This window comes from Acanthaster planci, linkage group LG03, assembly GCF_054643075.1.
Source record: "Acanthaster planci isolate LZ-2023a linkage group LG03, COTS_SCS, whole genome shotgun sequence".
In the NCBI taxonomy this organism is placed as follows: Eukaryota; Metazoa; Echinodermata; class Asteroidea; order Valvatida; family Acanthasteridae; genus Acanthaster; species Acanthaster planci.
Genome location: NC_141779.1, coordinates 307,521 through 334,021, shown reverse-complemented (window position 1 = coordinate 334,021; position 26,501 = coordinate 307,521). Strand labels below are relative to the sequence as shown.

Here is a 26,501-nt window from a genome sequence, read left to right as displayed (position 1 = left end):
GACAACAAAACTGTCATGATCTGCATAGAGACAACAAAACTGTCATGATCTGCACAGAGACAACAAAACTGTCATGATCGGCACAGAGACAACTAAACTGTCATGATCTGCACAGAGACAACTAAACTGTCATGATCTGCACAGAGACAACTAAACTGTCATGATCTGCACAGAGACAACAAAACTGTCATGATCCGCACAGAGACAACAAAACTGTCATGATCTGCACAGAGACAACAAAACTGTCATGATCTGCACAGAGACAACAAAACTGTCATGATCCGCACAGAGACAACAAAACTGTCATGATCTGCACAGAGACTACAAAACTGTCATTATTACTATTTCTAATTTAGACATGAGAAATCTAACCCTAATGCAAGTATTTCACTTTGAGTAATTTCTCTGTAAACTTAACATTGCCACGTCTTCTGGGAACAAATATCTGCCAGTTTCTAGGAATTTCATATGCTAGTTGTACTGGTTTCTCTAGATTATAACCATCTGGGAATAAGATTGGCCAGTATGGTGCCAAAACCAGCATGGGTTAATCAAAGCACCAACTGCCTTGGTACTTTCCATGCGCTTGATAACTCTGGGTGTCAAGGCAATTGGGGGTACAACCCAATTGTTTTCTTTTTTCCAGTCTACAGTGAAAGCATCTACTGTTTCACAACCTGGATTATGGTATCTAGAATTAAACCTTGCGACTTGTTTATTGTAATAAGTGGCAAACCTGTCAACTGTATGAGGCCTCCACAAAAAATGAGAATACAGTACTTGATCAGGTATACCCCAGTTGTCCTGATCCGTTTGCCTACTTAGCATATCAGCTTTTTGGTTTGGGGACCTTGAAATCCACTCCATATCTATGCGAATATTAGTACTCCAAAATGCTGAGGCCTATCTCCTGAAGTTCAGGGTTCATACTTCCATGTGCTGCTATTCCCACAACTGCTTGGTTATCTGTAAACCACGTAGTCCAGCAGTTGGACAGTTTACACACAAACGACTTGAGAACTGAGTCAACTGCTTTGCGTTCTTTCCATGTGGAACTCTTCCTAGACTGACTACTGTCCCAAGATCCCTGGGCCTTATCATTACCCAACGTTCTTAAGAGCTCTTAACCTCTTAGCCTGCTTAACTGCTGCTCTCTTCTGCTTAATCTTTCTGGCGGCTTGATTTTCTGCAAGGGTAATCTTGTCATCATCTTGGTGTGCAGCCAGTTGATGCTCCTCATACTCCGTAACCATGGCCCAACTGTACATGCTGGAATCAGCCACATGAATCAGGGTACGTGTACATGTGTGTGGAAATCATCCACAATCAGTTGATTAAAGTTGTTTTTTCTTTTGTTTCTTTTCAGGCACTGCGGTGAGAACGCTGGTCTACTGACACCATTGTGCTGTCTTGGGACGGAGCCAGCAGATAGACCACGCCCAGCCATTCCACTTTGTCACTCATCTGGTGGTAACTAAAGGAAACCATTCAGGTTGATGGGGTGTGCTGATGAACAGTTGACCGACGGAGCAGGAAATTCATTAAGGCAGTAAAGAGGTGAGTTTCTATCAGGCCATTTTCGTCTTGTCTCAAGAAAGTTTTATGTCGCTGTAATACATGTGCAGGTGCACAGCCATGTTTATTTGTTGCATACTCACTGAATTCAAATTCACACCATGTACATGTACTTATATCTGACCAAAAGGAAGCCAAATGAATTAGTTTCTTTTCAATTTGGAAAATATTCAACTATTTTTCAACTTTATACTCACCACTTTTCAAATCCTGACTCTAAATAAGTACCAGTTTGCATGTACATGTATGACTGTGGATGTCAAATTTCATTTCATATTGTTTGGTTTCAGGTTTAGTTTCATGTTAGAATAACAATGTCTAATGTCAGTGTTTTTTCTTGAATTGTTCCAAACTCAATATTGTAACCGTACTTTAAGGAGAAATACAGCGAAAGGGTCCAATGGAGTATCAATGCACATGTACATACATGTACACGTACATTGTATGTACGTGTACCTGTACATGTACCTTGATTTGTGTGTATAGCACTTTCTATTGGCTGTAGAGGAAAAAACAAACGCTGAACTTGTTTTTTTTCTTTTTTTGGCCTACTGTCTCGGCAGTTATTTTGATATCATCTACTGTTTCTTAAGCTTCTAATGGTGACATCATAATAATATCTTCATTGGCCGTCTTCGTTTCGGCATTTGGTTCCTACTCTCATGGCTTCTGTTCGGTTTCAGTGACACCCACACATACGGGTTCAAGTACGTTTTCATTCATTTGTTTTTCATTTTTTTTCATGCTCAACTAACCTTATCACATACATGTACATGTACCACTTCAGCATGTTGGCATGGAAGGTCTTGACTGTACCGTCGCCAAGATCTGTACGGTAATCAATGTTTCTGACTTTGGCTAGTACAGGGAAAGGACCTATAACCATAGTAATAGTTTGTTTTGGTCAGTATGTAGGAGTAGTAATACGAGGCCACCGCCACTGAAACTTTGGGCTCAACTTTTTGCATTGTAGTAGTGTTTGTTAATATCTACCAACGTTTGCAAATTCTGCTGTTCAATTTCCCACGTCTTTTCTAGACGCTCGCAGAGATTGAGAACATGTTGGTGTGTAGTTTTAACTTCTGGACTTTCAACATTAGCCGTCCAAAGTTCGCGTAAGATAGCTATCGGACTATGGACTGTGCGACTGTAAAGTACTTTGAAGGGTGCAAATTTCAAGCTTGAGTGAGGGGTTTCATTATATGCAAAGAGGAGAGGTCCAGGATAGCGATCCCAATCGCGCAGCTTTTCTGCGTGAAGCCGTTTCAACATTAGTTTAAGTTCACGCATTCAACCAAACTGTTGCACGAAGGGTGGTATGGAGTAGTGGTCATCTGTTTTATCGACAAGAGCCTACTCGTTTCTTTCATGAGATCTGATGTAAACTGTCATCCCTGATCGGAAAGGGTTTCAGTTGGGAAGCCGACTCGTGTGAATACATCGATCATGGCATGTACATGTACATGTACTATACTACCCTGGTAGTTTCAATACTACTGGTAGGTAGAGCAACGGCTTCTGGATGCTGGGTAATCAATCAGGGTCAATATGAAACGATGGCCTCTGTCAGACTTGGGATGAAGGGGGCCTGTAATGTCCACAGCCACACGTTTAAATGCCATATCTATAAGGGGTGATACATGTATCTGCCTGACACCCTGGCCAAAAGAATTCGCTCATAACCTTATCACACGTTTTCCTTGCTCCTTGGTGTCCACCCAGGATGGTTTCGTGAGCTACAAAGTTAATTACATTGACTCGGTATTTAATAGGAACTACAAGTTGAGGACACGCGTTTCCATATTGGAGAGTGGGTGATTCGAACTTCCTATACAACACACCGTCAAGCCAGTAGAAAGTGGAAGTTGATCCGTATTTGTTGCATTTCTGATTGCCCTTCTCTGCAATTTCTCTTATATGGGCCAACGACGGATCATTAGCTTGTTCGCTCATAATTTCAGATTTCGAGATGTTTGGAATACTTTCAGGTACCTTAAGTTTTCTTAGTGGTCTATCCTGCACAGCTCGTTGTGTTCGTGTCATTACTGCACATCACATAGTATCAACGCGCCTGTGGTCTATCTCCAAATTGAGTGTTTGAAGAGACACAACATTGCCAGAGCAGGTCAGGATTATTCGGTGATCTGACGCCTGTTACGTTACCTAATATGACGTTGTACACTGTCTCATGCCAAGCGCGTCATTCCAGCCAACGAAATAGGGCGAGTCTAATTTAATTCTTGCGAGTGGAGATCGCAAACAGTTTCATCGACAAGAGTACACGACTTTTCAGCACCAGTGAGCTGTTCACCGGAAACAAGGTCATATTTTATGACTACTGAGCTATACAGCCACTGTTGCGTAGAACTTTAAATTTTATGTCATTAACCCAATCCGTCTGTGACTGGCATTGTAGAACAATCCGAGTTTTTACACGCCGCGCTCATTACGGGGAATCCGTATCCGCACGTCAATGTGGCGTAACCATCTTGCGTACAACATTCACTGAGCGGGGTGAAATCAGGCAAGGTGGATATATAAGCTTCAGTTTCCATTGCACTAGGTAGACTGTCTCTAGATTTCGTGGCTAACTGTGTGTTTTGCTCCATGTCACATTCAGCCTCAAAAAGGCCAGTAATTGCTGAAGCTATCACGTTATAGCGACTTTCTCAATTTCTTTAAACTTACTGCAGCAGTTACGCGCTATGTGACCCGGTTTGCCACATACAAAACACTTACCAGATGATACATGTACATCTCATGGTGTGTTGGCATTGGTGGTAGGTTTGAACAATTTGGCAAATGACGCACTATGCGTCTGCTTCTGATCTACTGTACATGTAGGAACCACCTACATGTACATGTACATGTATTTGAATGTTGGCCACACAGTTTGCTGTCCACAATAAAGGGAGCAAAGCTGCCGTGAGCATCCGTATGCTGCTCTGCAAATTGGGCCATTTCCATAACATTAGTCAGTTTATGCACTTAAAGGAAAAGAGCTACATGTAAATGGTCTCTGCATCAATTCATGATTTGTTCCTGCAAGATTAAATCTTTCAGACCGTCATTCCCTCTATGTCTTAGGTACAAATGTATTTGGGCCATAGCAACCCAACGCATCAGCAGGTTATCAAGATGGACTGCAAACTGTGGCTCACTTTCGTCTTTCTCAGGTTTTGCCAACCGAAATTTCTCTCTAAAGGCATGCTCATTCAGGTGGCATTGCTTGAGTAACACCTCCTTGTGCATTTTGTATTTGGCTGACTCATCTGAACTTAGCCTAGAATACACATTGAGCCCTTTGCCTTTCAGGAGAGCACTTACATTTCCAAATAAGTAAACTCATCTCACTGATTAATGCATGCCTTGTGTAAAGTGTAGACATAATAATAAACTCCCTGAAATCCCTGGATTACTAAAAGCCTACTAAAATCTATAAGAAAGAGATTTAGACTTTATAAACTATTTCTTTGAAACCCAGATCAATTAACTTAAATAAACAGATATAAAAACAAATGAACTATTGTAAATCTGGTTATTGTAATACCTAGGCAATTCAATTCATGGCATTTGTCATATTGCCGACCACCCCAGACAGGTAATTTAATTTCCATTAAACTGGTGTCATCTTCGAGTTGCACTCCATCCAGAAGAAACTTGGGGGTTTGTAGTTTGAATACGAGATCTGTATGTAACAAAACAACAGGCATTCTTCAATTGCTGGCTGATCAAGACATTGATGTGCTTGCTGTTACTGAGACATGGATTAAAGAAGGAGACATTACTACGGTGTCACAGTTAACATCTGGTGATTACCAGTTTCTCTATAAATTTCGTCAAGGTAGAGCTGGTGGTGGTGTAGGAGTATTGTATGAGTCCGGAATGAGAATACATACCACTTCATCTACTGCAGCTGGATCATCTTTTGAGCACATTGTGGTCGATGTCGACTGTCATGATAAACGTTTCTTGTTGATGGTTGTTTATTGGCTCCAAATGTAGCAATCACTACCTTCTTATCTGATTTTTCTCAAGTCTTTGAACAGTTCATGTCAAAATCATCTGATTTTGTGATAGTTCGAGACTTTAATATTCACATGGATCAGCGTCAAGCACATAATATGATTTGTTTTATGAATTTTCTCGAGTCTTGCAATTTGATTCAACATGTAGTATCCCCCACCCATATTAAAGGTCATGTTTTGGATCTTGTTATTACTCGTCCATCTATGGACATTATCAAATCAGTAGATGTTTTGATCCTGCTATTTCTGATCATTCACTGATAATCTGTTCTTTCCTTTAGAAATCAGTAAGCCTGTGAGACCGCAGAGATCTGTGGCATTTAGGAGGCTTAAAAACATAGACTGTGAACATTTTTGTTGAGCCATTCTTTGTTCTGCATTTTCAAAGTATTTGGACGAAACTTCATTACCCGACCCCAACGTATTCACAGCTTTTTACAATTTGGAATTAAGGTTGGTTCTTGACAAGCATGCTTCTGTTCAATCAAAGGTTTTTACTGTACGGTCGAATACACCATGGTTTACTGAGACCATTAGGAAGGAGAAATTTAAGCTTAAAAAGTGGAGTGTCGCTGGTGATGTACTTGACTCACTGTTGACCGGGAGATGTATAAAATGCAATGTAATCACATTGCAAAGATGATCAAGGATGCGAAAGTGCATTATCATCAAAGCTTAATCCAGGAGAGCAAGGGTAATTGTCATCAGATTTTTTGTGTGATTGATAATTTGTTTTGCCGCAAGTCAGTTCCTACATTTCCTACTCATAAGTCCGAAGTCAAATTGGCAAATTGATTCGCAAATTTCTTTCAAGATAAGATCAGCAACTTACGATGTATGAGTAGTGTGAGTCAAGGAGATTTTGGTATTCAAGATCCAATTGTTCCTGAAGGATGTAAGCGTAATTTAGGCTCCACTACTTGTGCACAGATCCAGCAAATCATACGCAAGTGTCCTCCAAAAACTTGTGGTGCTGAGTTGATACCAACTGCACTTTTAAAATGCTGTCTGACTGAAATTTGCCCAATAATCACATCTCTCGTTAATTCTTCTATTAACCTTGCAGTTTTTCCAAATGATTTTAAGATGTCTACTGTTACTCCCATTCCAAAATCTCGGAACCTCAAGGCTGATCAAGCCAAGCTGCTTAAGAAGTATCGGCCAGTTGCCAATTTACCATTTGTCTCCAAGGTTCTTGAGAAGGTGGTTGAGAAACAACTTACTAATCATATGACCAGGTTTATGTTACATGAACCTTTTCAATCGGCATATAAGCGCCCCCATGGAACGGAAACGGCTCTTGCCCGCTTTCAAAATGATTTTTGGAAAAATATGGATGAGGGCAAAGTCTCCATTCCGGTATTTCATGATTTAAGTGGTGTGTTTGATACGCTTGATCATGACATTTTGCTTCATCGATTAAGGACACATGTAGGAGTCTCACAAAATACCTTTGATTGGTTTTCTTCTTACTTAAGAGACCGTTTACAAAGAGTTCAGATTTGGTCTTTATCGCCTGATAGTCGGATTGGATTGGATGTGGGAACCATGAGTGACACCTATACGCTTAAGTATGGTGTCCCCCAGGGCTCTGTACTGGGACCACTTTTATTCAATGTGTACATGTATGTTGCCATTAGGGGATGTTATTAGGCATCATGGACTGAGTTGTCATTTTTATGCAGATGACACTCAGTTGTATTTGTCAGCTCAGCCAACTGCTAGTAGCATACAGCAACAAGTGCCAGTTTTGAAAAATGCTGTGACGACATCAAATGTTGGATGGCGATTAATTCTTTGAAGCTAAATGATGATAAGACAGATCTGCTTATCATTGGATCACATTTGTCGTTCAGCAAAATTCCTAGAACTGTTGTGAATATTGGTAATCACAGAGTCAAGAGTCTGGGTGTGATTTTGACAACGAAATGAATATGCAATCCCTCATCAACAACATCTCTCGCTCTGCAATGTATCACCTGTACAATATAAGCAAAATTAAACGTTTTTGGGTCAATCAGCCACGGAGCATATTATTCATGCACTTGTTACGTCTCGCATTGACTATTGTAACTCTGTTTTAATAGGTCTATCGGCGTCAGCCCTTGCTCCTTTGCAGAGAGTCCAGAATGTTGCAGCAAGGTTACTCACTAATGGCAAGAAATTTGACCACATCACTCCTGCGCTGATGCAATTACATTGGTTGCCAGTAAAATATAGGGTGATTTTTAAAGTGTGTCTAATGATCTTTAAATGTCTCCATGACAGTGCTTCAAGTTACTTAAGTGATTTGCTTGATGTTAGGATTTCTAGTCGATTCACTCATTCTGCACTGGACTCGCCTAGGCTTACTCTTCCAAAAACTAGGCTGTCTTCTGCTGGCGAGAGGATGTTTTCTGTGGCTGGTCCCCGTCTCTGGAACTAGCTTGACGTTCATCTTAGAGAGTCTAGGAATGTGGAGAGTTTTAAGACCGGGCTGAAGACGCACCTTTTTAAACAAGCATTTTTAGTTTCTTATTATTGATTTTGATTATGGTACATGTAGGTTATATTTATTTATCTATATTTTGATGTACAGCCCCAAGAGCAGCCTAACGGATTGGGCACTTTATAAATGTCAGTTATTATTATTATTATTATTTAATTAGAGCTTTCAAGAAAATACATTATCTTATCTTTTGAGCAAGAAACAACCAATACTAAAAATACCTGTGAAATCATTCATCAGTAAAATATTGAACAGAAAATGTGAAAATACCTAACCCAGTCAATTGTTCACATAAAGAATTCTGATACTACCGGCCCTGTCAGACAATTGCAAACCATTTTAATGATTGTTTTAAAACGTTGGACAACAGTTGGCTTCCAAGATACACTGCTGACCCTATGAAATATCTCAACTTTCCTTATTCCCTTTTTTAAAGCCCAATAACACAAGAAGAACTTCATGATTGTATCAATCAACTTCAAACTAAGAAAAGTGTGAGTCATGTGTAAAGAGGATGACACTATCCCATTCAGTGACACTGTCTGGTGACTTGTGAGGTTTACTGATTGAATAATAATTAGTCTAGGCCAGTGGTCTGGTAAGGGGCTGAAATGGGCAGGCGTAAGAAGAATATATAACCAAAAGCTAGTAATGTTTGTTGGATGTGATTGGGTGATGCGAGCGGAAGATTAGTTTTCAAATTCTTTGTCAAGAACAATATGCTTTTGTGCCCAGTAGCGATAACGCTTAATCAGTTGCATACGGATGATTTTGAAGGACTTAATGCTAATTCACATAATTGTGATGCTTTTGATGGGTTGTTATACCAGTAAAGGAGATTTTATTTTACTGAGTGTTTTAAACAGTCCCAAATCCTCCAATTTCTATATGATTTTACATACACTCTAGGGGGTTAGGATTTTGAGTCCAGCCATTTGGCCTCAGTTAAGGCAGGCGCATACTTCAGGCAAAGGTGAAAGCGAAGTGAATCTGATGAAAGACTTCCAGCAAAATTTTGCTGGAGTTGAAATGTGTTCAATTTGTGTAAATTCATGAAAGTACTTTCCCGAAAGTAAAGAATGGAGGTTTCAGAAATATTTCTGAAATAGTAGGTAGATGTCTCAGAGAGCTTCGTTTGTGAATTTCAAAGTTGGATGGATCTTGTTGATGTTTGTGACAAAATTAGGAATTGGCCAAGAAATTGGTTATAGATGACCAGTATATTGTCTCTGTACGTGTAGCACCACCATGTGAGAATTTTTCTGCCTTTTTGGAGTATTTTGTTTCAGAAGTCTTGCAGGGTGATGTCACATATTTCAGGGCATGCTGTTGAGCCATTGAAGGAAATACTTTTTTGAAATGGAAACAGTTACGGTCGAGAATTGGGTTCCAGAAAATCTTTGATGTACCGGTACATGTAGTAGTGAGTGGTTTTTTGATTGAGTTTTTGTAGTACAGTGTAATTGGTGTTGTTGTTTATCACGTGGTTTGACTTTGATGTCCCTTTTTTTCAATTTCTTTTTTTTTTTGTTAATTGGGGGGCTAGTTCTTGCCTTAACATGTTTTTAGTTAGTGTCATAGCCCAACGTGGGTCAGTGGGTGAGTTCAAATTTGGTGGCTTCCCAATATTCTTCTCAATCCGGTGTTACCGGTATGTCAGAGATTTATTTTGCATGCCAAGTGGGAGATTGTTTAAAAGGATGTTTTTTTCAGCATTGTTCAGGGAATAAATATCAAACTAATGTTTAAGACCAGCCAAGCACATATTTATTCCCATTCATAAATACCTTTTTATTCAGAGAGTCAAAAGAAGTCAACATACATGTATGATGGATTTCCAATGATTTTGTTCTAAAACTTTACTTTTATTTTCCCAAATACCCCCATCCATTTTATGGTATGTTCCTTTAGAAAACTGTCCAATAGAATCACCTTGTACAAGTGAATAGACTTCACGCACGTGTGGTGCATTCTGCATGTTGCATCACATGCAGACTCATGACTAATAAGGATGGAGTAAACTCTCTTGTATCCAGGTACCAGAGCGTGTTTTACACAACAGACGTTATCACTTCCCATCAGGCATTATCAAATGTTAATACAAGGTCAAGTTGCATGTTGTTGAATAGGGAGACTGTCTGAGGTGTTTATGAATATCCATTAAGAGTGCTATTCTTGGTCTTTGATTGAAGGTGTTTTTATCATTCAAAAGTATTGTGTAGTTTTGTTCAGCAGGAGTGGGGATGGAGCTAAGACCTTTCAATTTTTTTTTTTTTCGGTTTGCATTAGTGTCACTTTGGATGAGTTGGTTTAATAATTGTGTTCTTCTAAGAAATGTTTTTTTATTGGATTTGGTTTTCTTGGTTTTGGCTTTGCATATACCAGAGAAATAGTTTGATTCTGTATTGAATTTTTTTCTTGCTATCTTTGTTTTGATGAAGGTGGATAGGAATATAAGTGGAGGATAGTGGGTTGTATTCCAGAGATAAGAGCAATATACATGTAGACAGCAACAATGCTTGGCAATCTCATTTGGAAGATGCGGTTGCCTTGAAAATAGACTGTATGGTTTAAGACATTCAGTATGGATGCCTCTTGAGGTTGGTTTGGTCATATGAAGTAGCCAAACAGTTGTTGGGCCGTGATGCAGTCTTAGTCTTGAAATTGCTCATCAATAATTTGAAGAGCTGTTTGCGAGGTTCTTGTGAGCTGTTCCTCTGTGGTTGTTAGCTGATGTTGCTGCTCTTCTAGCATACATGTACATGTAGTCTACCGCCTGCAACCTAGGCAGATTACCAACACATATGCATTATTTCCTAGTCCATTACTTCCTTTCGGTAAATTCTCGATCACTAATAGTGTGAAATTCCAGCACCTTTGTTAGTAATGACCTCTCCCCTGTCGTTTCTCTCCGAAAATGGAAAATTTTTATTTTTCTGTTTTTAAGTGGTTTTGCCAACTTGCTTCGTTTAACGCTGTGCACCCTATGGGGTTTGCTCAGGTCTGTAACAGAGCATAACACGTCTGAAGATCAACCATTAAAGGAGTTGTAACTGTTGTTTAACTCGCGACAGTGTATCCAAAGCTCATTGAAATGGTTAACATTCATTTTCCCTTTGTAAAGAACGTTTGGTACTAGCCTACCTTTTTGGCAGGTTTAACAGTTTTGAGACTTCTTTACCCAACCGCAATCTAAGATTTAAATCTGTCACCATAATTGCAACCAATTTTGTGTCTCGTTGAACTTTAAAACTTACACCCGAAATTGCATTTAAAACAAATTTGAACCAATGAACAGTGTAAACTCTAAGAAGAATGACGATGCCACTACGCTCTCTAGGTTGCAAAAGTCTCTAGATATTTCCCAGGAGTGTAGCCATCGCATGAGTAAACGATTAAATCCCATAACTAAAAGAGCATCTCTAGATTCAGATTGAGCACTTCTAATTATTCTCGTTCTTTGTCTGAATTGTCTTCTACATGTATAAATCCTTCTTGAATAAACTTTAACACAATGTGTTGAGCTTCTCTATAACTATCGGATTTTTCACTAGATAAAAATACTACATATACAGTAGATATGCGTTTTGTTGCCGCCTATCAATTATTAGATCACTGGTTTCTATTTCCATTTCTTTTAATAATTCTCTAAGTCTATTCTACGTTCTTTCTTTTTGTCTGTTGAAGTCATCCAGTTTTGGACTAATGGTACCGCTAAATTCTTCTAGATTTCTTGTCTCATAAGCTCAAATATAATCGCTTATTACATCATAAAACAAGTTCGAACTGCCTTCCTCTAATTCTGACAACGGTACTGTAAGTACCATAGGCTCTGTAAATTCTATATTAACATCTTGTCTATCAGTTCCTCAGTTTGCTGGGCTTGGTTCTGCTGTTTCTTCTTCATTATCTCTGCGCCTTTCACGCCGCCATTTTGCCAGTCTGCCATTTATTTGAGTTTGCCAATCAATTTCGGTACAGTTTATAATGATAAAATATCCAGTGTGGAAACTTAATTCCAACAACTTTTTTACCTTGCAAGTTATCGATGTAGTCTTGCAATTTAAACGTCTGCTCATTTTCAGTAAAGTGAAAAGTGTGAACCTGACTCATGATGTGTAATTTTAAAAACACCAAACAAAAAAAATTAATCAAACTTAATTAACACCTTATTAAATAAGCAAGCATGGACATCAACTACAGTGAACTCGTGATTAAAGTGAACAAAAAACACCTTTTTTGCCAAGTTTCCCAATTTAATGGATTCTTACAAACTGCCTAGAGTTAGAATGGACTTCTTTGTACACCGTTGGTCTGGCGATCCTATGTCGTTTTATCACAACCAACTCAATTTTGGGGTATATTGTGCCACTATGGCCTGCGGTGTCGGATGGGATGTACTCAAAGACTCAAACTCATACATTTGAGCTTGGTTTAATTTTCACATGTATTACATGGTTAGAAAGGTCTTGTTTGATTACAAAATAGCCATCCCCAAAGATAACGTGTTTGACGCTTTGAACAATAACTAAAATCTTAGAAAGTTTAACAATGGGTGTTTATTGTTTAATGTTGACTCGACTTGATCGCTTAGATAGACGCGCGACACCACCACAAATGGATTAGGCACCACTTTTTATTATGAAAATGGATGCAAACCAGTCCCCGGTTGCAATTACAACAAACGTGACTTGGGAGGACACGGAAAATATCTTAATGTGACTTACATGGGATTTGGCATTCCCGATCGTTCAAGAGGGTCAGGACACCCAAGCCATTATACAGTGACTTGGATCGGACTATAGGAAACTTGCTTGGCAAGATTTTATACCAAAACGACTCACTTGACGAACGCAGGCTTGACTGCAGTGAATGAATTTATCAGTGCTTATGTTTACGTGTTGTTAGGAGCGCAAGCACAGACCAAAACCAGCATGTTAGCCCCGGCTAAAGGATTAGATGTGCAACGACAATTTGTAAACATTGTGGAATCTCTCAATTTGGTTCTGGATCTCAAGCAATCGATCGATCAGTTTCAAAACTCGTTACAATATGCCAAAACGTCTTTGAACTTTGTTGTATCACCCAGTTTGTACCTCGTACCCTCAGACATGGATCTCTGAATCAGAACATGTGAAGGTTGCCGCAACAACTTGCAGATCACGACCTCTAACATGAAGCCGGGGTACCAACCCAATGTTAATACGCAAAGAGCTCTATTCTCACCACAGCCAGGTCCAGACGATGTTGAACAAAACCAAGTAACACCAGAAAATTAGCGTTGGGCGGTTCCAGAATTCTCAGAGCCGGTTCCGGCTTCAGCTAAGAATTGCGATTCCGAGTTGGAACCGGCTCCAAAAGATATAAAGAAAACATAAGGTTTAATAAAACACTTTAAAAAATCTGTTGCTGCCATGTCATGCTGGTGCCACACACAAACGGAACAACAGACTTGCTTTTGGTCTTTAATGGGCTTTAAGATTATCCACAGTGGGTATTTAGAATTTTACTTTTACCTCTTCGTACTGTAGACCAGTTGTGGTTGGAATAAATCTATAATATGTACACTGTATGTAGAACTCAGCACTGCTTCCTCCTTCACTATTTTCCATTCAACATTTATGTATATATTCATTTGATAATCCTATAAATGGCCATGGACATGAATAAACGTGACGGAAGGTGCGAAGCACACGTCCACAGCAGGTGCATCTTCTAAATGTAAATACAGTACTCCGAACGCCCATGCGTTTGCTATCTTTTAAGGGGTACCATTGCTCGGGTCCATACATGGAACCAGCTTGATCGCCTATCAAGTGAGAAGTTGATTAGTTGAGATTTGAGAACCGGGACCCTGGCTGGCTAGCTCAAAGGGTCCGTTTGGCGCTTCCGGTATGACTGCCCGTCTCATTATGAGCAGTGGTCAGAACACCACGTGCATGCGTTACATAGTGCATGGGATTTCAGGTTGTGTGTGCATATCCACAGCACAGGCCTTGCCCACGATATCAGTAATAGACCAATTCATGTACATGTATGGTCTGGCTCTGGCTTAGAATGTTTAGTGTGGCAGACGATTTATGTTTAATTATTTTGCAAAAACAAATGTACACCTACATTCAACACGTGCGCTGTGGGCAAAGATCAATCACTTAGGTTCCTTTTTATCAAAGACCAAACTTCCGAAAGACACTCCGGCAATATACAAAAACTTTATATATTAATACACTATGATACAAAGGCTACTGTTGAAATGAGAGAGACTCCATAAAAAACTGGGAATAAATGGACTCACTGGACTGAAGCGACACTGTTGAATGGATTGTAATCTGCATGCACCCTGATGAAAGTCATTAATTAGATAACACACCTAATTAAATCATCACTAACTGGAACTGGGTGTTACAGGTACATGTAGCTGCAACTTGGAAAACTGGCAATTGTGGCTGAGTACAGTGAGCAGTGTTTAGTACGGTAAATAAGTACAAACCTTCTTATGGGTGCAATGGAAACTTGTACTAAATTCGCACACGAATTTTTCCATACACGCTACGCTCACTTATTGGCCATTGGATAACGATAGCATGTCATTTAATGTCAAATTTAGGAAGGGAAATAGTGACACAATGTACATGTACTTCAAAAATAGATTTTTAACCTCACGAACCTGCCGATTATTAACAATGTAGCATACAGAACAACAAAAAAGTGTTTTCTCCATTCTTCCTCTAGTGTGAAACTTTCTCAAAGTTGAAAATCTAGTACTTATTTCTCCCGTTGAAATACCCGTATTCCAAGAAACAAATCACGTGGCCTCAAACATTTAAAAATTACGTAAACGCATTATTTTCTACAGTGCAATGTACATATTGGAAATATTACAGTTCACTGGATCACTGACACCGTCTTAAGGCATATTGTCATGTAGGAATGTGAGCAATCTTACGTTCGTTGGCTTCAGCAGAGATCATTTTGCCGTGACAATATTACCAGCCATACTGAACAGTCGTTCCGACGGCACACTAGTCGCAGGGACGCACAGATAAAGTCTCGCCAACTTAGTAAGTGTTGGATACTGGTAGCCATTCAGTCTCCACCACTCAACTGGTCGTCGTCCGGCAACAATTTTCCATCGGCAATGTACCTTTTCACCTCCTCCGACGCAATCCTTTCTGGTGACCTATTGGCTGGGGCGTCATCTTCATCCTCTTCTCCAAAAGCGTCGTGAAATAACGCAGCTGCACTCTTGAATTTTTTAAGCGGCGGTGTCGTTGAAGTATCAGTTCTCTTATCAGCGCCTTCACCATTGCTCTTGGCAGGATCCGCTCCAAGATTTTGTTCTCCTTGTTCTTCTGTGATCAGCTGAGTAGCTAAACATTTAGCCATATCTTAAATGCCACCTTTCACAGCCGCCGCACCTGCTCCTTGAATGAACGGCAGGTGCTTATATCGTCCATACAAAAAAACAGGCCATCAACAGAAACTGGCAAGTGTCGTTGTCAATATAGTAGCTTGTCAGCCTCTCTACCATTGTTGCCTTTACCTGTCGAATCTCCAGAATGTCGTACTCTTTGTCTTCCAGCATCCCTTCGATATATCAAATAGCGGGAAGGATACCCGACACTGTAACAAAGGTCTCACCAGAGAATGATTCTGTGACCCGTTTTATTGGTCCAAGAATTGTCATTAGTGATTCCTCTGTAGCAACTTTGCGGTCTGATTAGTTCAGTTCTTTCTTTTTCGTGGCGACCAGCAAGTTGCAGATGGGCTGCTGTTGTTCCAGCATGTCATGGGTTGAACCCCATCTCGTGTCAACGTCTTGGATGAGTTTGTGAGATGGCAAATTGAATGCTTCCTGCTGCTCCGTTAGCATGTACTTGGCCTTGGATGAGCGCCTTACAAACTGGACCAATTTGGAACACCTTCCCAGTGCATTGTGAACGCTTCAGCAAGCCAAGCCTTTACGACAAGGTTCAAGGTGTGTCCAAAGCAGGGAACGTTCTAAACCATCATTACTTCACACACAGCCTTTATGTTTGATGCATTGTCAGTTACTTTTGCACTGATCTTGGTGATTGGGATTTAGCACTGATCCAAGATGTGGTCCAACGACTCTGCGACGTGTGTGTTGTCATGTGGAGGAGGGAGTTCGGTGTTCTCGATAGTGTACCTTGCCATTTTCCAATCTGGTGAGATAAGATGCGCCGTCACACCAATGTATTGGTCTGAGGTTTGACTTGTCCACATGTCAGTGGTAATGGAGATGTATTTTGCCTCATTAAGCGCAGCAAAGACAATCTCTTCTTTCACCTTGTACAGTTAAGGCAACAATACCGAAGAAAACGTCTTCCGTGACGGCAGCTTGTAGCGTGGGTCAAACACCTGAAGCATGTCTTTGAAGCTCTGCTCATCCACGGTATATACTGGTTTCATGCCACGGACAAGGTGTTTGGCCACTGCATCTGTGAGCTGCTTTTGCCGTTCTGAGGTCGATGCATATAGTGTCTCCGATCTAACCTGACTCTGTGTAAAAATAAAAAGAAGTATGAAGTTAGGTTTTGAATAGATTCACATGTACTGTCAAGAAATGGCTACAATTTCCCGCAAGAATATGTACTTTGAATTTTGTTATTCAGTTTAAATTAGTTGATAAAGTGTATTTTTGCCATGTTTGACAGGTTTACAGTTTTACAAGTTTACATTTTACGTGTAGCCCGTTAGTAGTGAAAATAATACGTATATAGCATAGGCATTGCATTATTTGTACGACATAACAAGGGTTTCTAACATACCGAAGTAAAATGTTGGTGGACGAAAGTTAGTCATGAATTTGCCTGATTGATGGTTTATCCCCTTACAAAATTAAAAGCAAACTTACCAGGATAGCCTGTTGATGGAGTTCCTTTGATTGTGTCTCTGACACTTCTGAATCACCTGAGAGCTGTGTAGGCTTAGCCAATTCTTCATGTATATTCAGTCCAATCTTTTGCATGCCAGCCCCGCACTTACGTTCCATATAAGGCCAAAGAGATCATCAAGTGGCCCAACAAAACATTTTTTATTGGATGCCACGTTCCCAAATTCCGAATACTGTAGCCTACTACTCGACTGGAGAGCAAGCTGACGGAAACTGCACTGCCACTCTGCAAAGTGGAAACATGTACTGTACTATACATGTACAGAACAAGCCTTCACACCCGGGCATTGTGCAACAGTAAGTACACTGTAGTACACAATGTACATTTATAGTACTGTACATGTTCATGAACATTTTAGTGTCACAACAGAGGGGCACGGTACTAGAATGAGTCTAGAGTGATGACTCGCGCTCAGATCTGATGTTCTTAGTTGTCACTACAGGTGTGGCAGGCCTGCATTAGCGGTGACTTGGACTCGGATGGGATGTTTGGAGATGGCTTTCTGATACTGGAACCGCCAAAAGTGGGGACCTAGTTCTCCACAAAAGCAGAGCTGCCAATTCTGAAATTTCTTTGGAACCGCGATTCCACTTGGAACTGGGAGTTCCACTTGGAACTGGGAGTTCCGCACAAGCCGACCCATTTCAACAGCAGTGCAACCAAACCAAACCACCACCACCCATTACAAAAGACATCAAACCCAAAGCTGCTAACGAGAGCAAGACTCCTACCCAGCTAGACATTCACCTAAACAAAGAACTGACGCATGGTGTGGTTGCGATTTCACTGGCTTTGATTTGGTTTGCCAGTAGCCCGTAGGGTGCAAAGTGCTAAGTGAGCAACCCAAAGGGCGCATAGCATTTAGCGAGTTGATCCGCTCACCAAAAAAAGATTAAAGGCACTTTAACACCTCGTCCAATCGCGACAGGGTGTTAACTTTTTACTTTTTACCCAAACCACACCAAAGCACCTACCATTAAAAACAAAGTTCACACATGCTCCGCTACCCAACCGAAAACTTTACTTGTAACATTAAACAACCAAAAAAGTATGCTCCCGATGATACCAGGCAAAGCCCCTAGCGCAGACACACTGAGTTTTTTAACACGTTATCCAAGTTTTGCAGCTGTTTTTAGATCCAATTTTTAAAACCTGGCTTGGTTGGTGTGGGGGTAGGAGCGGGTGCCGGTATTGGAGTTAGCGTGGGACCTCCTACGGCTCTGATACCAGCTACGATAGAACTCACAATTGTTGAAATCGCTAAACTAAAAGTCATCAATATACTTATGATTGTCACACCTTGTTCTCGAAACAGCGTACAGTTTTTATCTTGTAGAGTCAGATCGTTGTCTAACACCGCTTCGATCGTTTCTTTGATGCAATTGATTTGAGTTCTTAAGCAGACGGTGTCTTTGATTATGAGCCTACCTCATCTTTCTCCCTCGAAATCTCTAATTTCTTGGTGGTCTTCTGGTGATTGCGCTTGGTCTAATTCGTTTTTGGTCTGTTGCATTTTTTTGTCTAACGCGTCCAACTTGTCTAGGTTTAATATAAGGGCTCCTTTTACCGTTTGTAACAATTTGTCTAATGCGGCGAGTTCTCTAAAGCTAAATCCTTCTGTTTGCACCTCTCTGTCTTGGATAAGGTCTTCTATGATATCACTTACTCGATCTGCTTCTTGGGGAAGTTCTTGTAACAGGATGTTTTCAGTTACAACGGTGGCTAAGGTCAATTGTGCTTGTTGATTTTTTTTCCATAATCACAAAAACCCAGTTCGTTTCAAATAAAATTTGCTCCGTTTGGGTAACTGGCTTCTTTGGCATTCTTAGCTATTGTATTTAGACTTACAAATGTGTCGGGTTTGCTTTTATCAGTTAGCAATACTTCACCATTACTACCAACAGATTTGTAAAACAGGCCTTTACCTTTACGATATTCAACATTTTCTTATTTAGGACTTGGTAGGTCAGTTATACCGGTAAGTTTAAAATATATAGAAATGGTCTACTTTAGGATTATTTATAAATATGTTTCTTCCTCGATTCAAGGTGTCTTTACTGAGATCTATTGTTGGAATGTGTTCTTCTGTGGTTTGTTGTATGGTATCAAAGCTGTTGTCCCATTCTAGTTCTGTGTCTAACTGCTCTGCTGGGTCTACTTGTTCTTCACCTGATTGATCAAACTCATCCATGGGTATTTTATCCCTTTGCTACCAACCGCTCTTGGGTTGCTGTCGAACCAGCTACAAACGCTGTCAGTTTTGCAATGTCTTCCAAACTCAATCGGTCTAGATCGGGTGTCTTCCATTTCCGTGGCAGTTTAATCAACATTGCGTATCTCGTGAAAATCATGCTCAGACTGCACTGTTGTAAAGCAAGTTGATGATATCGTTTGTGTTTATTGTCATCTTGTTTGTTGTTTTATAATACCACCTAGATAAAAAAATGTTATAAGTTTGTGGGTTTTTTAGTTGGTTTTAAATTACTCCATTTCCAAAATTTCTGGTTTATCGTTAGCTCTCTGTTTTGAAACTTGAGGTAGGGTTGCTATCTTACTCTCCTATACTGGTTTGTGCATTGCGCCCTGTGGGCTGTTTTTTAAAAAGCGTTGAACACCGAGTCCTGCTAATACCAACCAAGGATACCAGTTTAATGAGGGACTAGCATGACTAGCTGCTGTTGGCTGCTGTTGCTGCTCACTCGCTTTTTTTTCTTTCAACAACGCCAAGTTTTTCTCTTTCATTTTACGATTATGTTTGGCCAGTTTTTTACCTTGAGCATACCTGCTTCTATTTTTAACAGTTGTGCTGCTGTTTGCTTCACACTTGGGTCACACGAGCTAAGCTCAGCTGACTGCTCTGCTGGTTTGGTTCCTGTTTTGGTTCCGTTGCTCGTTTTTTGTTGAAATAAAGTTGTTTGGTCGTAATGAGTGCTCCAACTAGCGGGGAAGGTAACATCCATAGCTACATGTATATCAAACCTCTGTGAGAAAGGCACCCATGCTCTGACTGATGATTCGATCTCGCTCTGGATCTCTGCTCAACACTTTCTCTGAATCTAACATGACTTTGTAAGTCATAAACTTGACGGGTAGCGATACCCCAAGTAAACATGAGTTAAAAGACAACAGACTTTCACCCACCGTTGTGATGACTTCCCTGTCAAATTTAGCCAAATAACGTTGATACGGTCTTTCTTGTTCTGCAGGCGGTAGAATTTCTATTTCTTTGACTGAGTACTCCTTGCCAAGATACTGATTGGAATCACCCGATTGTGCTACTATCGCACAAAGTCAGTCTTTGTAGTTAACGGTTTGGGTATGGTTGAATTGTGAGTTTTGCAAGCTCGCTGCACTTGCTTCTGGTTTGAAATCGTATTGAGGTCTTCCATTTTTAAAAGACGCAATAAGATGTTGCTTAATTTTGCTCAAACATTGCTCTAACACGTGACTGAGAAGGTTAGTTTTGTTATAAATTTTTTTTTCAAGCGTATATATTCGCGGGTGTAATACACTAGTTCAAAAACTACTTTAACATATTGCAGTATAGCTACTTTTAATTTACCGTAACAAAAAACTCTTTGTTATAAGATCTCCTATAGGTGGTTTACAACAAGTTACAACAAACACCAACTTGTGCTTTAACATGTTCAATAACTACCTGAACATACATGTAGTTTTAAAAAGTCTTGCAGCATAGATACTTTTAATTTGCAGCAACACTTTAAAATCTTCTTACAAGTTGTTGCAAGTTCTCTGTATAGCTACCCTACAACAGACACCAACTCACAGGTGGATCGGTTTTTAACACCAACTTGGAAAATTTCACTTCTCTCAAATGTCTCCTTAACCAAGAACGTTGTTGACAATGTCGTTTTCTTCTAACACTTGGTCAAAGCTGACTCCAGCCTTGCAATAGAACAACACCACCCAAGACTTGTTTTCTCTGTAGTCTTTCAACACCTAGTTATATTTCTGCGTCAACAACCAACACGAGTGGTGATAGTGCCTGCTCAAAAATGCTGTCCTTCTGAGAGCACAAGTACTGTTATTTTACTACTCTTCGATATTTGACTTGCTGTTCGAAACTGCAGTTGTCAATCAAAACAGCTTGTTAATTCCCTCAAAGGCATCACGAAACAGATCGATCGCTTCGTGGAACCCAAGATTTTCTCGATCGATGTCACAGAGATACACATTGGGATCAGTAAACACTCAACGTCTTTTGAGATACGTTTTATTTTTAAAAACCATGGGACAGATGATCTTCAAAAAACCTTGATAACTGGTTTCAAGCATGTCCAACACCCACTTGGTTTTACCCGAGTTCGTTTTGCCAATGTTTAAACTTTGCAAACTCTACAAAAACTTCCAAAAACTCTGACAGAATACAACTCAGTAACTCAAATTTTAAAATTTCCATCTGCGATCGTGAGTTGAGCAACCATGATGAGAATCACGTACATCGTCAGTTCGCCCAAGGTTTCTGCTTCTTGAATCATTTGTATCATAATTCCACCTGAGTCGCCTACTCTGCGTCCACGTGGCTAGCTAGCTTCGTTCCAGTGTTGGTATTTGTACAGTCCTTGCGAATAAAGTTGGTTGGGTTGCCTTCTGCGGTTAGTGATGTGTTGGTTGAAAAAACTTTGGTTTTTTTTTACCTTCTTTGAAAAGGATGAACTCGCCTTTCAAGCTTCTAACTGGTTTGTTATATTCTCCAACAAGTGCATTCAAAAAGAAAAAGCTTCAGAGCAAACCTTTAAAAATTGGTATGAAGCGTTGATGGTATACAGTGAAATCACTGGTACCAACCACTTGGGACTTCCACCAGAACCCACGTCGAGTGATTTTTACGCACCAAACGACGATAAAAAAGAAAGTGAGCTCGTGTTTGTGTCAGGTGGAAGTGCCCTTTTGGGTTATCTCGTTTATCGATACTGGCGAAAGGTAGTTTAGTGGGTTCTTGTGACTTCAACCTTTTTCCTTCTTTTTAAAAAAGAGAGATTCAAGAGCAAACGAAGGTCAAAGAAGTTTAGCTGAAAGAGGTTTACTACAGCGTTAGAGGTTATTGGAAAGGAGAGGGAGCTGTGAGACCTTAACACGAGAAAACCGGTGTTGATAAGAGCGTAGTAAGAGCCCCGTTAGCGAAACAAGCCATTTGGTAAATTTATCTACCTGCTCTGGGGTACATACCTAGACTGTGAACTTTACAAACATAGTTTGCTAAACCCAATGACACGCACCAAATGGACATGTTGTATTTGCCCTGGGATCGTGTGCAATGACGTACTTACAAATACACATTAATGGTGGTTGACATGGCTTCTAGATATTAGAAGCAGACCTTTTACAGCAGATGCTGTAAAATAAATTTATGACAAATCTCTATTAAAGTTCCCTCGCCAAGAACAAGTAGACTCTGCTTTGGAATTTAAAGGCAAGTTAAAAAAAATGCTCTTCAGGAAGGGCATCCAAGTGCTAGTAGGTGAGCCGGGGGTTCATCGATCGCAAGGGATTGTAGAAGGGATCGCAAGAAATGTTAAATCCAAGTGAGCAAAATGTGGAATGGGTTACAAGGTTGCCCCGACGCGTGAAAGCTCTAAACAAAGAAAAACCCAGTTGATCCGAGAACGAGCAAGGAAGTGAGCTAAGTCCTTTGGAAGTGATTAAGCTAGATAGAGTAAAACAGTTGGCAGCTGTACCCTAGAGAGCAGAGTGGGTAGAGCTTCCCCCAGATGCCCTGGTCTGATACTTGTATTACCCAGGTAAACAAGAAGGTGGCACAATTACGAGAGCGACCAGTCCTATTTGGAGTGTGGAGATATATCAGATCGATAAGCATACGAGTCAGTTCAAACAGATTAACAGTAAAACGTAACAATGGGTCCAACGCCGTATTACCTGACTGACAGGCCCAAGCGTTCTTTTGTGCAAGAAGAGCTTCAAGTGGTACCCAAAGACACTGCATTACTGCCTGGTTCTGCTGAGGCTTGAGCTTGAGTTGTGAGTGAGTGCAGTGAGCGAGTTGTTCTGTAGTGATCATAGGTATCTATCCCGTTGGACAAAATGTATCGCTTGGTATTTAGGGGATCTTTGTCTGATTTAATCAGTCGCTGCTCGTTAATGATTTTAGATTTGTTAAAGAGACAGTCTTTGTAAGATTCGTGGGTTAGGTCTCTATCGGTAACAAGTTTAGTGACCCCTTTTGGCTTTCTTGAGCACATGCTAGCTGCGCTCGCTAGCTGCGCTCGCCTATTAAAATTGAATACTTCTTGGGCCAGATACAGACAACTTCTGATAAAACTTGCCCACCAAATTCGTCTTAAAATTTCCCAATGACTTTTTTGTTTGCTTGGCTTGCGAGTGGATGAGCTTTTGGGTAGTTGCTCAAGTTGGTCTTGGATCTGCACTAGATCCTTATAGAGATCGTTAATTTGTAATTCATACACCAAACTTTCGGTATCAGTATAAAGTAGCCCCACACGGTCACCATAACGAGCTTTCAACGTGTTGTAATAAAATTAAACATTAACATCTTTGACAAATTGAAGATCATGGATGTTCACTCCACAGTAGATTGGCTTATTAAGCACCACTTTTGTTTTAAAAGTTCCCCATAACACATGTTGCATTCTGGAAATGGCCTCACGCTTTTAAAACGCGAATAGCCCACAGCCTTTTAAAACTCGGTTTAGCCGGCAGCCTCTTACATTTCTCAGCATCGTTGTTGTGGTCCCTGATCAGCTTGGCGCTACAACGTTTACGTACATTCTCCATTGTTTTACCCAAAACTGCATTGTTGGCCAATTTAAAAAAGTCTTTTTCAAAGCTTGCGGTTGCTTGTGTGCGCAGCTTGGTATTTTTAGCAATATAGCTTTTCATCCAAGCTGGTTATCTAAATCTTAACACGCGGTGTACTTTTTTTATCTTCAGCCCAGTTGTAAGTACATGTATAGCTGCAAATGCAATAGTGCAAAACATATTTTTCTTTTGTTGCGAGCGTCGCTATTAACCTGTTACAGCTTTTGTATTTTTTGTTGAGTAATTTCTTTTGATAATCGCTATAACTTTTTATAGGTACACCTTGTATAACCAGGTTTTCTGGCCCAAGGGGGGTAATCGTTGTGAGAATCATGTACATGTAGCACTTGTGGGTACTGGAGATCCACCTCGAGCATGTACCTGTAGTAATCATCGGTTGCTAAATTTAAGATGTGCTCGCTTGTATAGCGCTCTACATGTAGGTATTTTATCCATTTAAAATTTGCCAAATGTAGCGGCTGAGACATAGCACACCTATAGAATTTGTTTGCATCGGGACAGGCAATGTACACGTAGGTGGATGGTTTTATACCTGGGTCAAAATCTTCAATAAATCCATTGTTTGCTTTTGCATAGCGTTCACTTCCCACACTAGAGATGCCACCGCATTTGGCATGTTCAAAAAAAGCAAATGAACATCAGGGTCTGTAATTAACTCGAGCTGTTCACCGGTGTGTTTTCACAAGGCATCCCAAAAAAATCCAGGAGCTGTGTAATAGTTGGCAGGATCGAAACCATAGTTTTTATAAGACATGTCTCTAAAGTTTTGAAACACATCTGCCAAAAGCAAGTTCTCTGTTTTGACATAAAGATTGTGATAGTCACAGAGGGTTTTACAGTTCAAAGCTTTGCCAGACTTGTTGTTCCTGGGTGTATTCTAATTTACTGATGCTATTTTGTAAAGCTTTGCCAGACTTGTTCTTGGGTGTATTCTGATTCGCTGACGCTATTTTGTAAAGCTTTGCCAGACTTGTTGTGTTTGGGTGTATTCTGATTCACTGATGCTATTTTGTAAAGCTTTGCCAGACTTGTTGTGTTTGGGTGTATTCTGATTCACTGACGCTATTTTGTAAAGCTTTGCCAGACTTGTTGTGTTTGGGTGTATTCTGATTCGCTGACGCTATTTTGTAAAGCTTTGCCAGACTTGTTGTGTTTGGGTGTATTCTGATTCGCTGACGCTATTTTGTAAAGCTTTGCCAGACTTGTTGTGTTTGGGTGTATTATGATTTCCTGACGCTATTTTGTAAAGCTTTGCCAGACTTGTTGTGTTTGGGTGTATTCTGATTTGCTGACGCTATTTTGTAAAGCTTTGCCAGACTTGTTGGTGTTGAGTATATTCTGATTCACTGACGCTATAAGAAGCACTCAGGATGGTAGCAGCGTCTCGTTAAACTTTTCAAACGAGTCCATGCATTCGTAGAGACAGATCCCTTTTGCAAAAGAAGCAGGCTTTGCTCACCACACACTTGCGCTTGGGTCCGTTTGAGTTTTGAGTTTGAGTTTTTTGACACGCTTTTACAAGCCCATAAAATGAAACTAGTTTATAAATCGAAACTGGCCTAGAGAAAACGAGACATACTTTTCGATGTTTTGGGGAATGCAAAAGATCTTGTCAGTTTGTTCGTTACCTTGAAATAGGCTTGCACCTTGCATAATGAGATGCGCGTCGTAATTTTCTATTCAAGATCCAGATCCCGTGTGAAACAAAAAGAGCTTACATGGGTATACATTTACATGTATGTACATGTACCATATGTAGAGGTTGACAGTAAAATTATTCTATGAAGGAGTCTTACACCAAACAAGTGTACACATATGTAGTACCCCCGTTGGGTGGGGGGGTGTCAGTAGATAAAACTGCAATAAATATCTTTGACTGTGGACAAAGGGCAGAAAAGGACACTTGCTGATTGTGGTGTTCACTTAAGCAATGGTCTGCCTCAAGTGTTTAATTCTAACAATTCTCATACTTTGAATTAAACAGAGACATGAATTTATGTCAAGGATATATAATTCACCTAGATTTACTCACTAGGAGTGTTCCTTTTAGTGCATTTGTCACACTTCCTATGGCATTGTGTTCTTGTCAGTGCAGGGTCCAGGAAACAACACTTCAAACTCACATGGCCCATATCCTGCCTCTATAAAGTTTTACATAAACAGCATTCCTTGGGACAAAGCCCACATGTGCACCAACCTAGTTCCCTAGCCTGAGACTTGTCTCTCATAAGTAAAAAACACACATCTGTCCTACTGAGCTGGGCCAATAAACTATCCCAGGCTAATGTGGTTATACAGTGATGAGTCACCACAGTCCATGTGGGAGTCCATGCCACTGTGGCTGGAGTCAATGACCCTGCCATGTGGTCACTGCTGTGCATTCTCTACACATTATCCAGTACATGGATAATACAGGTGTGACACAAGGTTCATAAGTTTTTACCGTCTCCTAACTTCCAATTTCTTCTGCTTCTTACTAACTCAGTTGCAACAATTGTTTCAAGATGATTAACTTTCAGGAAAACTTTGTTACAATGAAATACATCTACAGTCGAACGTTCACCCCCGATCAGAATACACGAAAGGCCGACTCTGATCCAGTGTTTCAAGTCTGGACATTCTCCAGAATAAAATGGTACAGACTTCATCTACATTTTAATGGCAATGCATGGC

General features: G+C 40.2%; 2 protein-coding genes across 11 annotated transcripts in view; one reads left to right on the top strand and one right to left on the bottom strand.

Annotated features, from left to right (window-relative positions):
• The window catches only part of LOC110988129 (uncharacterized), a 498,416-nt gene that overhangs the window by 336,938 nt on the left and 134,977 nt on the right, over positions 1–26,501 (bottom strand). The window lies entirely within an intron of this gene.
• LOC147799527 (uncharacterized) overlaps positions 1–26,501 on the top strand; it is an 84,445-nt gene that overhangs the window by 43,451 nt on the left and 14,493 nt on the right. For 7 of the 8 annotated variants that reach the window (XR_015424933.1, XM_087135123.1, XM_087135122.1 and 4 more), the window contains one exon: positions 1,367–1,557. The exons of the other annotated variant lie outside the window; for it this stretch is intronic. The gene's annotated coding sequence lies outside the window, so the exon portion shown is untranslated. The remainder of the gene's footprint in view (positions 1–1,366; positions 1,558–26,501) is intronic. 8 annotated transcript variants of the gene reach the window in all.